General features: G+C 30.5%; 2 long non-coding RNA genes across 2 annotated transcripts; both read right to left on the reverse strand.

Moving 5' to 3' along the window:
* Positions 1 to 582: 582 nt before the first annotated feature.
* LOC128636146 (uncharacterized) lies at positions 583 to 1,840 on the reverse strand. Its single transcript, XR_008398673.1, has 4 exons — positions 1,755 to 1,840; positions 1,514 to 1,627; positions 1,268 to 1,383; positions 583 to 1,147 (listed from the first exon to the last, which is right to left on the reverse strand). It is a non-coding gene; the product is annotated as an uncharacterized LOC128636146 (long non-coding RNA).
* Positions 1,841 to 5,715: 3,875 nt separating this feature from the next.
* LOC128636147 (uncharacterized) lies at positions 5,716 to 6,101 on the reverse strand. Its single transcript, XR_008398674.1, has 3 exons — positions 6,068 to 6,101; positions 5,853 to 5,968; positions 5,716 to 5,736 (listed from the first exon to the last, which is right to left on the reverse strand). It is a non-coding gene; the product is annotated as an uncharacterized LOC128636147 (long non-coding RNA).
* Between the last annotated feature and the right edge of the window lie 9,430 nt (positions 6,102 to 15,531).

Below are 15,531 nucleotides of genomic sequence, written 5' to 3' on the forward strand. Positions count from 1 at the left end.
GGACACTGAACCAAATTTTTTTCTTTTGTGATTCAGATAGAGCATACAATTTTAAGCTACTTTCTAATTTACTTCTATTATCAAATGTTCTTCATTTTCTTGGTATGTTTATTTTAAATTACAACAATGTAAGTTTAGATGCCGGCTAATTTTTGGTGAACAACCTGGGTTGTTCTTGCCGATTGGTGGACAAATTCATCCACCAATTGAAAAGTGCTGTCCACAGGTATGAACCAAAAAAAAAGTTTAGATACTTTATTTTCCAAAAAAAGATAGCAAGAGAACAAAGACAAATCAGAAATTGAATCACGAAAGAAAAAATTTGTGTTCAGTGTCCCTTTAACACTATCAAATTTCGAGTTGTGAATTATAAATTTTGAACTATACTTTAATAGCAATAATAATATACATCTTAATTTTTTTTTCAACAATAAAGTTGTTTCATCAAAAAAGTGTATTCTTTATTGTCTTATTTTTTCGAATAAAATAAGTGTTTTTATTTGTGTTAGCTATTTGATTTATTTATATGACCCTCATAGTTATCATAACTGAAATAATAGAGAAAATAAAGATATACAACTGTTCTTAGTATTTATATATTATTTTATTTTTAATAATCAATAAACACTTGAAAAAATTCTCCACAATCCTCCCCACAACACCAATAATTGGCATGAATAATTATTTTTATATAGAGATGGAAGAATATTGTCAGCAGCAGCAGTAAGCAGCATTTTTCGAAAAATACAGAAACTGATTTGTTTTCAGCTCAGTTCCATCAGCAGTCTGTAGATTAATTTGTAGTCCATAAACAAAGCATTTGTAATTGTTGCTCTTAATTTTGTAAATAAACAGTCAAACAAAGGCCAGATTTAGCAAATCTGAAAGTATCTTCCCGTTTCTAGCACAACTCCAGCAGTACAGAAATGAAGCATTTGTAGACTAGTTGGTGCTCCTTAATTTTGTAAATACACAGACAAACAAAGGCCAGACTTAGAAATCAGAAAGGATCCTGTTCTCAGCACAACTCCAGCAGTACAGAAACGAAAACTCCAGCAGTACAGAAACGAAGCACTTGTAGTCAGTGCTCCTCAATTTTTTAAATACACAGACAAACAAAGCACAGACTTATAAATCAGAAAGGAACCTGTATAATAAAGAAAAACAGAGATTCATTAAGTAAACAGTACAAATAACACATGCAAACCTATCTAAAACAAAGCAACTGCATTTAAGGGGTGTACAATACTAATAACTATATTATTACCTTTCAGTGATGGAAAATGCCTTTTATAAAATTGTACCAACTCTCAGCAGCAGCAAAAGCAGCAATTATTAAATACACAGTCAAATAAGGGCCGGATTTAGAATTCTGAAAGGATCCTGTATAATAAAGAAAAACACAGAGTGTCATTAAGTAAACAGTACACAAAAAAAAACACATGCAAACCTAGGTCAAAGAAAGCCAATGCATTAAAAGGGTGTGCAATACTAATAACTATATTATTATTACCTTTCAGAGATGGAAAATGTCTTTGAGAAAATTGTACCAACACTCAGCAGCAGCAGCAGTTATTATTAAAAAAAACAGTCAAATGTGGGCCGGCTTTAGTATTCCGAAAGGATCCTGTATAATAAAGAAAAACACAGAGTTTAATTAAGTAAACAGTAGACAAAAATAACACATGCAAACCTAGGTAAAAGAAAGACAATTCATTAAAGGTGGTGTCCAATACTAATAAAAATATTATTACCTTTTAGAGATGGAAAAAGCCTTTTATAAAATAGTACCAACTCTCAGCAGCAGGAAAAGCAGCAATTATTAAATACACAGTCAAATAAGGGTCGGCTTTAGAATTCTGAAAGGATCCTGTATAATAAAGAAAAACACAGAGTTTCATTAAGTAAACAGTAGACAAAAATAACACATGCAAACCTAGGTATAAGAAAGACAATTCATTAAAGGGGTGTGCAATACTAATAACTAAATTATTACCTTTCAGAGATGGAAAATGCCTTTTATAAAATTGTACCAACTCTCAGCAGCAGGAAAAGCAGCAATTATTAAATACACAGTCAAATAAGGGTCGGCTTTAGAATTCTGAAAGGATCCTGTATAATAAAGAAAAACACAGAGTTTCATTAAGTAAACAGTAGACAAAAATAACACATGCAAACCTAGGTATAAGAAAGACAATTCATTAAAGGGGTGTGCAATACTAATAACTAAATTATTACCTTTCAGAGATGGAAAATGCCTTTTATAAAATTGTACCAACTCTCAGCAGCAGGAAAAGCAGCAATTATTAAATACACAGTCAAATAAGGGTCGGCTTTAGAATTCTGAAAGGATCCTGTATAATAAAGAAAAACACAGAGTTTCATTAAGTAAACAGTAGACAAAAATAACACATGCAAACCTAGGTAAAAGAAAGACAATTCATTAAAGGTGGTGTCCAATACTAATAAAAATATTATTACCTTTTAGAGATGGAAAAAGCCTTTTATAAAATAGTACCAACTCTCAGCAGCAGGAAAAGCAGCAATTATTAAATACACAGTCAAATAAGGGTCGGCTTTAGAATTCTGAAAGGATCCTGTATAATAAAGAAAAACACAGAGTTTCATTAAGTAAACAGTAGACAAAAATAACACATGCAAACCTAGGTATAAGAAAGACAATTCATTAAAGGGGTGTGCAATACTAATAACTAAATTATTACCTTTCAGAGATGGAAAATGCCTTTTATAAAATTGTACCAACTCTCAGCAGCAGGAAAAGCAGCAATTATTAAATACACAGTCAAATAAGGGTCGGCTTTAGAATTCTGAAAGGATCCTGTATAATAAAGAAAAACACAGAGTTTCATTAAGTAAACAGTAGACAAAAATAACACATGCAAACCTAGGTAAAAGAAAGACAATTCATTAAAGGGGTGTACAATACTAATAACTAAATTATTACCTTTCAGAGATGGAAAATGCCTTTTATAAAATAGTACCAACTCTCAGCAGCAGGAAAAGCAGCAATTATTAAATACACAGTCAAATTAGTGTCGGCTTTAGAATTCTGAAAGGATCCTGTATAATAAAGAAAAACACAGAGTTTCATTAAGTAAACAGTAGACAAAAATAACACATGCAAACCTAGGTAAAAGAAAGACAATTCATTAAAGGGGAGTGCAATACTAATAACTAAATTATTACCTTTCAGAGATGGAAAATGCCTTTTATAAAATTGTACCAACTCTCAGCAGCAGGAAAAGCAGCAATTATTAAATACACAGTCAAATAAGGGTCGGCTTTAGAATTCTGAAAGGATCCTGTATAATAAAGAAAAACACAGAGTTTCATTAAGTAAACAGTAGACAAAAATAACACATGCAAACCTAGGTAAAAGAAAGACAATTCATTAAAGGGGTGTACAATACTAATAACTAAATTATTACCTTTCAGAGATGGAAAATGCCTTTTATAAAATAGTACCAACTCTCAGCAGCAGGAAAAGCAGCAATTATTAAATACACAGTCAAATTAGTGTCGGCTTTAGAATTCTGAAAGGATCCTGTATAATAAAGAAAAACACAGAGTTTCATTAAGTAAACAGTAGACAAAAATAACACATGCAAACCTAGGTAAAAGAAAGACAATTCATTAAAGGGGTGTGCAATACTAATAACTAAATTATTACCTTTCAGAGATGGAAAATGCCTTTTATAAAATTGTACCAACTCTCAGCAGCAGGAAAAGCAGCAATTATTAAATACACAGTCAAATAAGGGTCGGCTTTAGAATTCTGAAAGGATCCTGTATAATAAAGAAAAACACAGAGTTTCATTAAGTAAACAGTAGACAAAAATAACACATGCAAACCTAGGTATAAGAAAGACAATTCATTAAAGGGGTGTGCAATACTAATAACTAAATTATTACCTTTCAGAGATGGAAAATGCCTTTTATAAAATTGTACCAACTCTCAGCAGCAGGAAAAGCAGCAATTATTAAATACACAGTCAAATAAGGGTCGGCTTTAGAATTCTGAAAGGATCCTGTATAATAAAGAAAAACACAGAGTTTCATTAAGTAAACAGTAGACAAAAATAACACATGCAAACCTAGGTAAAAGAAAGACAATTCATTAAAGGGGTGTACAATACTAATAACTAAATTATTACCTTTCAGAGATGGAAAATGCCTTTTATAAAATAGTACCAACTCTCAGCAGCAGGAAAAGCAGCAATTATTAAATACACAGTCAAATTAGTGTCGGCTTTAGAATTCTGAAAGGATCCTGTATAATAAAGAAAAACACAGAGTTTCATTAAGTAAACAGTAGACAAAAATAACACATGCAAACCTAGGTAAAAGAAAGACAATTCATTAAAGGGGTGTGCAATACTAATAACTAAATTATTACCTTTCAGAGATGGAAAATGCCTTTTATAAAATTGTACCAACTCTCAGCAGCAGGAAAAGCAGCAATTATTAAATACACAGTCAAATAAGGGTCGGCTTTAGAATTCTGAAAGGATCCTGTATAATAAAGAAAAACACAGAGTTTCATTAAGTAAACAGTAGACAAAAATAACACATGCAAACCTAGGTAAAAGAAAGACAATTCATTAAAGGGGTGTACAATACTAATAACTAAATTATTACCTTTCAGAGATGGAAAATGCCTTTTATAAAATAGTACCAACTCTCAGCAGCAGGAAAAGCAGCAATTATTAAATACACAGTCAAATTAGTGTCGGCTTTAGAATTCTGAAAGGATCCTGTATAATAAAGAAAAACACAGAGTTTCATTAAGTAAACAGTAGACAAAAATAACACATGCAAACCTAGGTAAAAGAAAGACAATTCATTAAAGGGGTGTGCAATACTAATAACTAAATTATTACCTTTCAGAGATGGAAAATGCCTTTTATAAAATTGTACCAACTCTCAGCAGCAGGAAAAGCAGCAATTATTAAATACACAGTCAAATAAGGGTCGGCTTTAGAATTCTGAAAGGATCCTGTATAATAAAGAAAAACACAGAGTTTCATTAAGTAAACAGTAGACAAAAATAACACATGCAAACCTAGGTATAAGAAAGACAATTCATTAAAGGGGTGTGCAATACTAATAACTAAATTATTACCTTTCAGAGATGGAAAATGCCTTTTATAAAATTGTACCAACTCTCAGCAGCAGGAAAAGCAGCAATTATTAAATACACAGTCAAATAAGGGTCGGCTTTAGAATTCTGAAAGGATCCTGTATAATAAAGAAAAACACAGAGTTTCATTAAGTAAACAGTAGACAAAAATAACACATGCAAACCTAGGTAAAAGAAAGACAATTCATTAAAGGGGTGTACAATACTAATAACTAAATTATTACCTTTCAGAGATGGAAAATGCCTTTTATAAAATTGTACCAACTCTCAGCAGCAGGAAAAGCAGCAATTATTAAATACACAGTCAAATAAGGGTCGGCTTTAGAATTCTGAAAGGATCCTGTATAATAAAGAAAAACACAGAGTTTCATTAAGTAAACAGTAGACAAAAATAACACATGCAAACCTATGTAAAAGAAAGCCAATGTATTAAAGGGGTATGCAATAATAATAACTATATACCTTTCAGAGATGGAGAATGCCTTTTAGAAAATTGTACCAACTCGCAACAGCAGCAACTGCATTTATTAAATACACAGTCAAATAAGAGACGGCTTTAGAATTCTGAATGGATCCTGTATAAAAAAGAAAAACAGAATAATTAAGTTAACAATACACAAAAATAACATAAAAAACTTAGTAAAAGAAAGTCAATGAATTAAAGGGGTATGCAATACTAATAACTATATACCTTTCAGAGATGGAAAATTCCTTTGAGAAAATTGTACCAACTCTCAACAGCAACAGCAGTTATTAAATACACAGTCAAATAAGGGCCAGGCCCGGCATTAGAATTCTGAAAGGATCCTGTATAATATCAAAAAATAAAACAGGTTATTTAAGTAAATAAAACAGTAGTCAAAAAATTTTTTAAAAGTTAAATTAGATTTATAACCACATTCCTACCTTAGAGAGCTTGTGGAGCATTCAGCAGGAGAAGTCCTCTTCTTTAAATAAACCCTTTGTTTTGCGCCATTTTTTTAAAATATTCGCAAGGTGATGATGGTAGATTTTTCATGTTCTTTTTTTTAAAAAAGAAATACTATAATTTGCAGAAATAGCAGCAGCACTAGCAACATCAACTGTAGATTATGAATGCTAAATATCATATAACATTAAATTCTAGTAGTACAAGACACTGTTTATCTGATTCGAAATCCAGCAGCAGTAGCAGTAGGTAGCGGTAGGACAGCCGAAGAAGCAGTAAAAGGACATAAAAAATAAAAATGATCTTTTATACTTTTATTTTTAAAAAAATAATTTTTATATTTTATATCCTTTTAAAAAAAATTTTTGGGGGAGGTTTACATATTTGTATCCACCGCAAACACAATTGGTCTTTGTTCTGAGGGATCATCGTCGTCTGTATCACTGCTGCCGGTAGTGTTTTGTCTGATAGCCTCCAACTGATGTTGTTCTGGTATCCAGTGTTGATTCATTTTGAGAAATGTTAAACGGTCAACATTTACACTAGATAGTCTATTTCGATGATCAGTCACAACACTACCAGCAGCACTAAACACACGCTCTGACTGAACACTCGTTGGGGGACAACTTAAATATTGAAAGGCAATATGTGACAATTCAGGCCATAATATTTTTTTTGATTTCCAGTAACTCAATGGGTCAGAACGAGGCTCTATAAAAGTGTTATCCAACATATATGCAGTTACCATTTGCACTGCAGAACACTGATTGTCTTCATGTAATCTTGCATCTTGACCTGTAGCCATAATGCCATATTTGCCAAAAAGACCCCACAATGAGTTAGTGGAATTACCGCCGCACACTGAATTGTCAGATATTGAGTCAGACTCAGAACTGTTACAATCTGGGAAAGAAGTCCGACCACTACCAGTGCAACTGCTGCTAGACTGATTTGTAGAGTTGTTTGAGTTTGCTCGCCGATTAATTTCAATTTCTTGCTTTACTTTGTAGATGAGTACTCCCTTGCATCTCTCAACCGTATGTTCTTTTCCATCAACAAAATTATACATCTGACCTTTAAAACGTGGGTCCAACAGAGTAGCAAGAAGGTACTCATCTCTTTTTTTGATGGAGATGATCCTTGGATCTTTCAACAAACACAAAATTAATTTTCTTCCAAGCTGAGCAAGATCAAACAACTCTATATCATTCTCATCTTCAGCAGAATCAGATAAACAGTTATCTTGCACTTGATGCAAGGAACTCAGTCTAGTTTCAAGAAGCGAAATTAATGGAAGGACCTGACTAAGGCTTGCATCTTGTTCACTTACCATTAATGTTGCCTCTTTAAACGGCTGAAGAACCTTGCACACATCACTCATAAGATGCCACTGTGCCGAAGTCAAATGGACTCCATCTAATGTTTTTCTTAAAGTCATAAGGTATTCAATTATTGCCTTTCGTTGTTCATAAAGGCGTTGAAGCATGTCAAACGTGCTATTCCATCGCGTAGAAACATCAATTATGAGTTGATGGCGTGGCAAATTATTGTTTTCTTGTAATGTTAGTAACGAATTTTGGGCATGGTAGGAACGGTGGAAATGCGAGCATATCTTTCGTGAAGCATTCAACATGTCATGAATATGTGTTGAATCTGAAAGAAATTTGTTAACAACCAAATTTAATATATGTGCAAAACAAGGCACATGTATCATTTGTCCATTCTTGAGTGCACAAACAATGTTAGAGCCATTGTCTGAAGACACAAAACCAACCGTGAGGCTGCGTGGCAAAAACCAATCATTTATTACTTCATTCAGCTTATCAAGAATATTAGCTGCATTGTGATTCTTTCGTTCAAAACTATTCATGCACAGTGTTGCATGCTTACGATAAGATATGCGTCGCATTGGCCTTGAGGAAACATACTAATTAGAGTCATTACTTACGGCAAATGATACCCAATGTGCAGTCACAGTCATATAGTCTGCACCCTGTGGACTTGTCCACATGTCAGTTGTAATATGAACTTTGTTACACTCTGACATTTCTAATTGTTTGCCAACATTTTGTAAAACAATTTTATGAATTTCTGGAACACCTTTTCGTGAAAAATAATGACGACTCGGGATTTGCCAACGAGGAACCACTGATTGCATTAATTCCCGAAAGCCTTGACCTTCAACAAATTTAAAAGGAAGCATATCGATTGCAAGCATTTTTGCAACTTTAAAATTAATTTGGCGAACACGTTCATGGTTTGGGGGATATTTTTGACCACTCTCAAAAGCAACTTGTAAAGTACTCTGTCGCTTAGACACTGCTGTACTCCCAGAACTTGGCAATAAATTTGATAAAAGTTGATTGCTGCTGCTGCATGAACTTCTACTGGTGTTATTAAAGCCATCATCATTGGCAGTAGGTGGTAGCATAACATTAGTATTTCTTTCTGTGGATAAAGCAAGATTTTTATTTAAATATCTGTCCCATATCACTTTATGTCTACTATTCATATGAGACCGCAAGGAAGTGGTTCCCAAATTACTTCCTGCTTTTCCTCGACTTATTTTTTTATTACATATTTTACATGTTGCTTTACTTTGATCTAGTTTATCGACAGAATAAAAATTCCAAACTACACTACCACCTACTGCACTACTACGTGACCTGGGAGTCATAATGGATGATGATGATGGAATTTCCATTACAGCAGCGCCAGCTGCTCTTATTTCACAAGTTGCAACTTGTGGTGGTGTAGCATCTAGTGGTTCAATTGTGGGAATTTTTCTTTGTTTGGCCCCGTTGGCAGCATTAGAATGAATTCTATCTGACTGTGACTGCAACATTGGTGACTCTTTGGATGGAATAGCACGTTTGAGATGCTTTTGGAACAGTGGATACGTAGAAGTGATGGTGCAAGGTGGATTTGGTTCCTCAATGATACTACAATCTGAATCATCAGAATCACAATCGAGATTTGGAGTATACACAGATCCTTCAGATATAAAATCTTCAAATTCAAATTCAGAATTATTTTCATTTTCTACAGAGATGCTGCTACTGCTGCTGCTATTCCTTCCGGAAGTTTCCATAGTTATTTCAAGATCAACTCCATTATCACCTGCTGGTTCTCTGGGTAATTCATTAATAGAAGTGGAATTTTCTAATGCTGCTTCCTGCAAGCACTGCTGCTCTGCATGTTCAGATCCAATTGGGGGATTTTTTTTCTTCAAAAATGCATGAATTGCCATTCTTTGACGACCACTGCGTGTGGTTCCGGACACTTTGTTTTCTTTAACTACTTCAACTGCATCATTATTGGTCTCCATTTGCTTTTGCTGCTGTTGACTGCTGCTGCTGGAAGCTGAAATCATTCTTCTTGCAACTTTTTTTGGCATCTTGGTAGATTCCAATTAAAGAAGACACTGCTTTAATTTTATTGAATAATAAAATTTGATGAGTATCAAAATGCTATTGCACGTCTGTGTCGTTATTTCTTGCTGCTACTGCTGCTGCTGTATAAATCTTCTCACTCTATAATTAACAATGATTTAACTTAGGATAAAACATACATATACACCAAAATAATACATATATATATAATACATATAACATTACATATATGTCTAGTATGCAAACCAAAGTTAATAGAAATGTATTACATTTTTGTATAGTCTACTGACTATGTGATTTTGAATGTTCTTGATTGACAAAGCAGATTAGAACTATATAGTTGGTAAAACTTGTAGTGTAGTATACGTGAGTGTGTGTGTATGTATGTGAGTGAGTGTGTGTATGAGTGTGTGTGTGTGGTTGTATGAGTCTGTGTATGAGATTGTGTGTGTATGAGAGAGTGTGTGTATGAGAGTATGTGTGTATGGGATTGTGTGTGTATGGGATTGTGTGTGTATGAGTGCGTGTGTGCGAGAGTATGTGTGTGCATGAGATTCTGTGTGTGTGTTGTATCAGTGTTTGTGTATTAGAGTGTGTGTGTGTGTAAGAGTGTGTGTGTATGAGAGTATGTATGTATGAGTGTGTCTGAAAGTGTGTGTGTATGAGAGTGTGTGTATGAGATTGTGTGTGTGTATGAGAATGTGTGTGTATGACTGTATGTGCGTGTGTACGTGTACTTATGCAATTTTAATAAATACATTACAAGCGTGGAGGGGTCTCATTTCAAACATTTAGCCAAATGGGAGACGAACAGTCTAAGACTTTGATAACTAAGATAAAAAATTTGAATTCTAATTTTAATTAGAAATAAAACCATCTTATGTATTATAGTTAGTAATGGAATGGTGTTAAAATTCGAATTTTAACACTTCTAGTATTAACTATAATAGCTAAGATGTGTTAATTTCGAAATAAAATTCGAATTTTAACACCACTATTAACCATTATAGATAAGATGTGCTAATTTAGAATTAAAATTCGAATTCGAATTTTACATCTTTGCTATTGTTTTAAATTCGCAATTAACATAATGATACATACAATTCGAAAATAAAACAATAACTATAATAAAGATGTAAAATTCGAATTCGAAATGAACATATGTATTATAGTTAATAGTGTTGTTAAAATTCGAATTTTAATTCGAAATCAACACCTCTATCATTTAATAGTTATACTATGTGATGGAGGTGTTGGTTTCGAATTAAAATTCGAATATTAACACTACTTGTAACTATAATAGATAAGTTATGCTAATTTAGAATTAAAATTCGAATTTTACATCTTTGCGATAGTTTTAAATTCGAAATTAAAATAATGTTACATACAATTCGAAAATAAAACAATAAGTATAATAAATATATAAAATTCGAATTCGAAATCAACACTTCTATCATTTAATAGTTATAGAAAGTAAATGAAGTGTTGATTTCGAATTAAAATTTGAATATTAACAGTACTTGTAACTATAATAGATAAGATGTGCTAATTTCGAATTAACATTCGAATTCGAATTTTACAACTTTGCAATACTTTGAAATTCGAAATTAACATAATGTTACATACAATTCGAAAATAAAACAATAAGTATAATAAATAGGTAAAATTCGAATTCGAAATGAACTTATCTATTATAGTTAATAGTGCTGTTAAAATTCGATTTTTAATTCGAAATCAACACTTCTATCATTTAATAGTTATAGAAAGTAAAGGAAGGGTTGATTTCGAATTAAAATTCGAATATTTACAGTACTTGTAACTATAATAGATAAGATGTGCTAATTTCGAATTAAAATTCGAATTCTACAACTTTGCAATAGTTTGAAATTCGAAATTAACATAATGTTACATACAATTCGAAAATAAAACAATAAGTATAATAAATAGGTAAAATTCGAATTCGAAATGAACATATCTATTATAGTTAATAGTGCTGTTAAAATTCGAATTTTAATTCGAAATCAACAGTTCTATCATTTAATAGTTATAGAAAGTAAAGGAAGTGTTAATTTCGAATTAAAATTCGAATATTAACAGTAAATGTAACTATAATAGATAAGATGTGCTAATTTCGAAATAAAATTCGAATTCGAATTTTACATCTTTGCAATAGTTTTAAAATCGAAATTAACATAATGTTACATACAATTCGAAACTAAAACAATAACTATAAGAAAGATGTAAAATTAGAATTCGAAATGAATATATGTATTATAGTTAATAGTTTTGTTAAAATTCGAATTTTAATTCGAAATCAACACCTCTATCATTTAATTGTTAGATTAAGTGATGGAGGTGTTGGTTTCGAATTAAAATTCGAATTTTAACAGCACAAGTAACTATAATAGATAAGATGTGTTAATTTCGAATTAAAATTCGAATTCGAATTTTACACTATCCTTATTGTTTTAAATTCGAAATTAACACAATACATACAATTCGATAATAAAACATAACTATAACAAATATGTAAAATTCGAATTCGAAATGAACATATCTATTATAGTTAATAGTGCTGTTAAAATTCGAATTTTAATTCGAAATCAACACTTCTATCATTTAATAGTTATAGAAAGTAAAGGAAGTGTTAATTTCGAATTAAAATTCGAATATTAACAGTAAATGTAACTATAATAGATAAGATGTGCTAATTTCGAAATAAAATTCGAATTCGAATTTTACATCTTTGCAATAGTTTTAAATTCGAAATTAACATAATGTTACATACAATTCGAAACTAAAACAATAACTATAAGAAAGATGTAAAATTAGAATTCGAAATGAATATATGTATTATAGTTAATAGTTTTGTTAAAATTCGAATTTTAATTCGAAACCAACACCTCCATCACTTAATCTAACAATTAAATGATAGAGGTGTTGATTTCGAATTAAAATTCGAATTTTAACAGCACAAGTAACTATAATAGATAAGATGTGTTAATTTCGAATTAAAATTCGAATTCGAATTTTACACTATCCTTATTGTTTTAAATTCGAAATTAACACAATACATACAATTCGATAATAAAACATAACTATAACAAATATGTAAAATTCGAATTCGAAATGAACATATCTATTATAGTTAATAGTGCTGTTAAAATTCGAATTTTAATTCGAAATCAACACTTCTATCATTTAATAGTTATAGAAAGTAAAGGAAGTGTTAATTTCGAATTAAAATTCGAATATTAACAGTAAATGTAACTATAATAGATAAGATGTGCTAATTTCGAAATAAAATTCGAATTCGAATTTTACATCTTTGCAATAGTTTTAAATTCGAAATTAACATAATGTTACATACAATTCGAAACTAAAACAATAACTATAAGAAAGATGTAAAATTAGAATTCGAAATGAATATATGTATTATAGTTAATAGTTTTGTTAAAATTCGAATTTTAATTCGAAATCAACACCTCTATCATTTAATTGTTAGATTAAGTGATGGAGGTGTTGGTTTCGAATTAAAATTCGAATTTTAACAGCACAAGTAACTATAATAGATAAGATGTGTTAATTTCGAATTAAAATTCGAATTCGAATTTTACACTATCCTTATTGTTTTAAATTCGAAATTAACACAATACATACAATTCGATAATAAAACATAACTATAACAAATATGTAAAATTCGAATTCGAAATGAACATATCTATTATAGTTAATAGTTGTGTTAAAATTCGATTTTTAATTCGAAATCAACACCTGTTGGTTTCGAATTAAAAATCGAATTTTAACAGCACTAGTAGCTATAATAGATAAGATGTGTTAATTTCGAATAAAATTTCGAATTTTACATCTTTGCTATAGTTTTAAATTAGAAAATAATACAATAATACATACAAATCGAAAATAAAACAATAACTATAACAAATATGTAAAATTCGAAATTAACATATCTAATATAGTTAATAGTTGTGTTAAAATTCGAATTTTAATTCGAAATCAAGACCTCTATCACTTCATATAGTCATATAAAGTGATATGTGTTGATTTCGATTTTAAATTCGAATTTTAACACCTTTAGTAATTAATAATAGAGAAGATAGTTCATTTAGAATTAAAAATCGAATTTTACATCTTTAATAGTTAATAATTCGAAATTAACACAATAATAACTGAAATTCGAATTTTAAAAAATTAAACACATCTATCACTTGATATAACTACTATATTGGCCTTAAATTCGAAATGAACTCTATAACTATAAAACATATAACATTTGAACATAACACCATCATAACTTTATTAAAGGGACATGAAACCCACATTTTTTCTTTCATGATTCAGAAAGAGCATGTGATTTTAAACTACTTTATAATTACTTCTATGATCTAATTTGCTTCATTCTCTTGATATCCTTTGCTGAAAAGTATATCTAGATAGCATCTGTAGCTGCTGATTTGGTTGCTGCACATAGATGCTTCGTGTGATTGGTTCACCCATGTGCATTACTATATCTTCAAAAAAGATATCTAAAGAATGAAGCAAATTAGCTAATAGAAGGAAATTGGAATGTTGTTTAAAACTTTGAATTTCAAATAGAAAAAAATACAATACAATACAATCTACATAGGTAAATATAGCACTACAGCATTATCAACTCATCAAAATGCAAAGCCAAAAAAATGCATACCATTTTTAAAAAAAAATGAAAAAATCCAATTAAAAAAAAAAAAAATATTAAAATAAGATTTTTACATTACAGTACATAATTATACATATCAGAGTTCAAAAATCTCAAATAAAATCGAGTATATATACAATACATATAAATTAGAACCTAGTCAGCATCACTGGCTGCCAAATTGCAAATTTGCCCAATTCCATACTACTACAACACAGGACTAGCAGGCAGCACAGTAAAAAAGAAACAACACTACATTACAACAATTACAACATCTCTATGATGAACAATACATCAGTACTTCTCAACCACAGTCCTCAAGTTAACCTAGGCTAGTAGTAAGCTATCTTTATAACGTCTTAAAAGGATTGTCTAGTCAAAATTAAAGTTTGCTGATTCAGACAGAGGCAGAGCATGCAATTTTAAGCAACTTTCAATTTTACTCCTATTATCAATGTTTCTCAATTCTCTTGGTAAAAGTGAAAGAAATATCTGAATCATGAAAAAAAAAAAAAAATCTGTTTCATATCACTTTAACTGGAGCACAGGTAAAATAATCAGTAACCATGTTAACTAAATTGGCCCTCACCTTAGGTACTGATTATTTCACCAGTGCTCTAGTTAAGACAGCATGAAAATATGGGCTGTATTTTGCCTATAAAAATAAATAGACCGCATATTACCTCCACAAATATTGATGAAATTGATTGAAGATGAAGATAACAAATGCGTCTTCTCACGGTGTGCAGTCCACCCTCCACAGTTGTGTAATGTGTCCACACAAAATTCCAAAAAAAGATGCCACAGGAGCAAATAGATAATAGTATATAGAAAAAAATTGGTATCCAAATAATCCAACACGAGTACACGACCACAAAACCAGTACGTCCTTCTCCAAAACTAAACCTTTCAAATGAAATGTTAAGAGCTACATCTATTTATAACATTTACATATGGGAGGGAATAACTTGATTTAAATATTTAAATTCGAATATTAAATAATTCGAATTCGAATATTACATTTAAAAATACAATTTTAGTTAAGAAATACAATTTCGAAATTAAAATCAAATTCGAAAATTTCGAATATTTATAATATAATAGCATTATTATAACAAATTCGAATTTGAATAGTACATTAGAAAAGCAAATACTATTTCGAAATTTAAATCGAATTCGAATATCTCATTAAAAATAGTATATAATATATTCAATCGAATTCGAATATAACATTTCGAATTAGAATATTATATATCTCATCGAATTCGATTAGAATCGAATTCGAATATTATATTTCGAATTCGAATGTGAAATATAGTTTTCGAATTCTAATATAAAATTCGAATTTGAATAG

The sequence above is a fragment of the Bombina bombina genome, chromosome 7, assembly GCF_027579735.1.
Source record: "Bombina bombina isolate aBomBom1 chromosome 7, aBomBom1.pri, whole genome shotgun sequence".
Taxonomy (NCBI): Eukaryota; Metazoa; Chordata; class Amphibia; order Anura; family Bombinatoridae; genus Bombina; species Bombina bombina.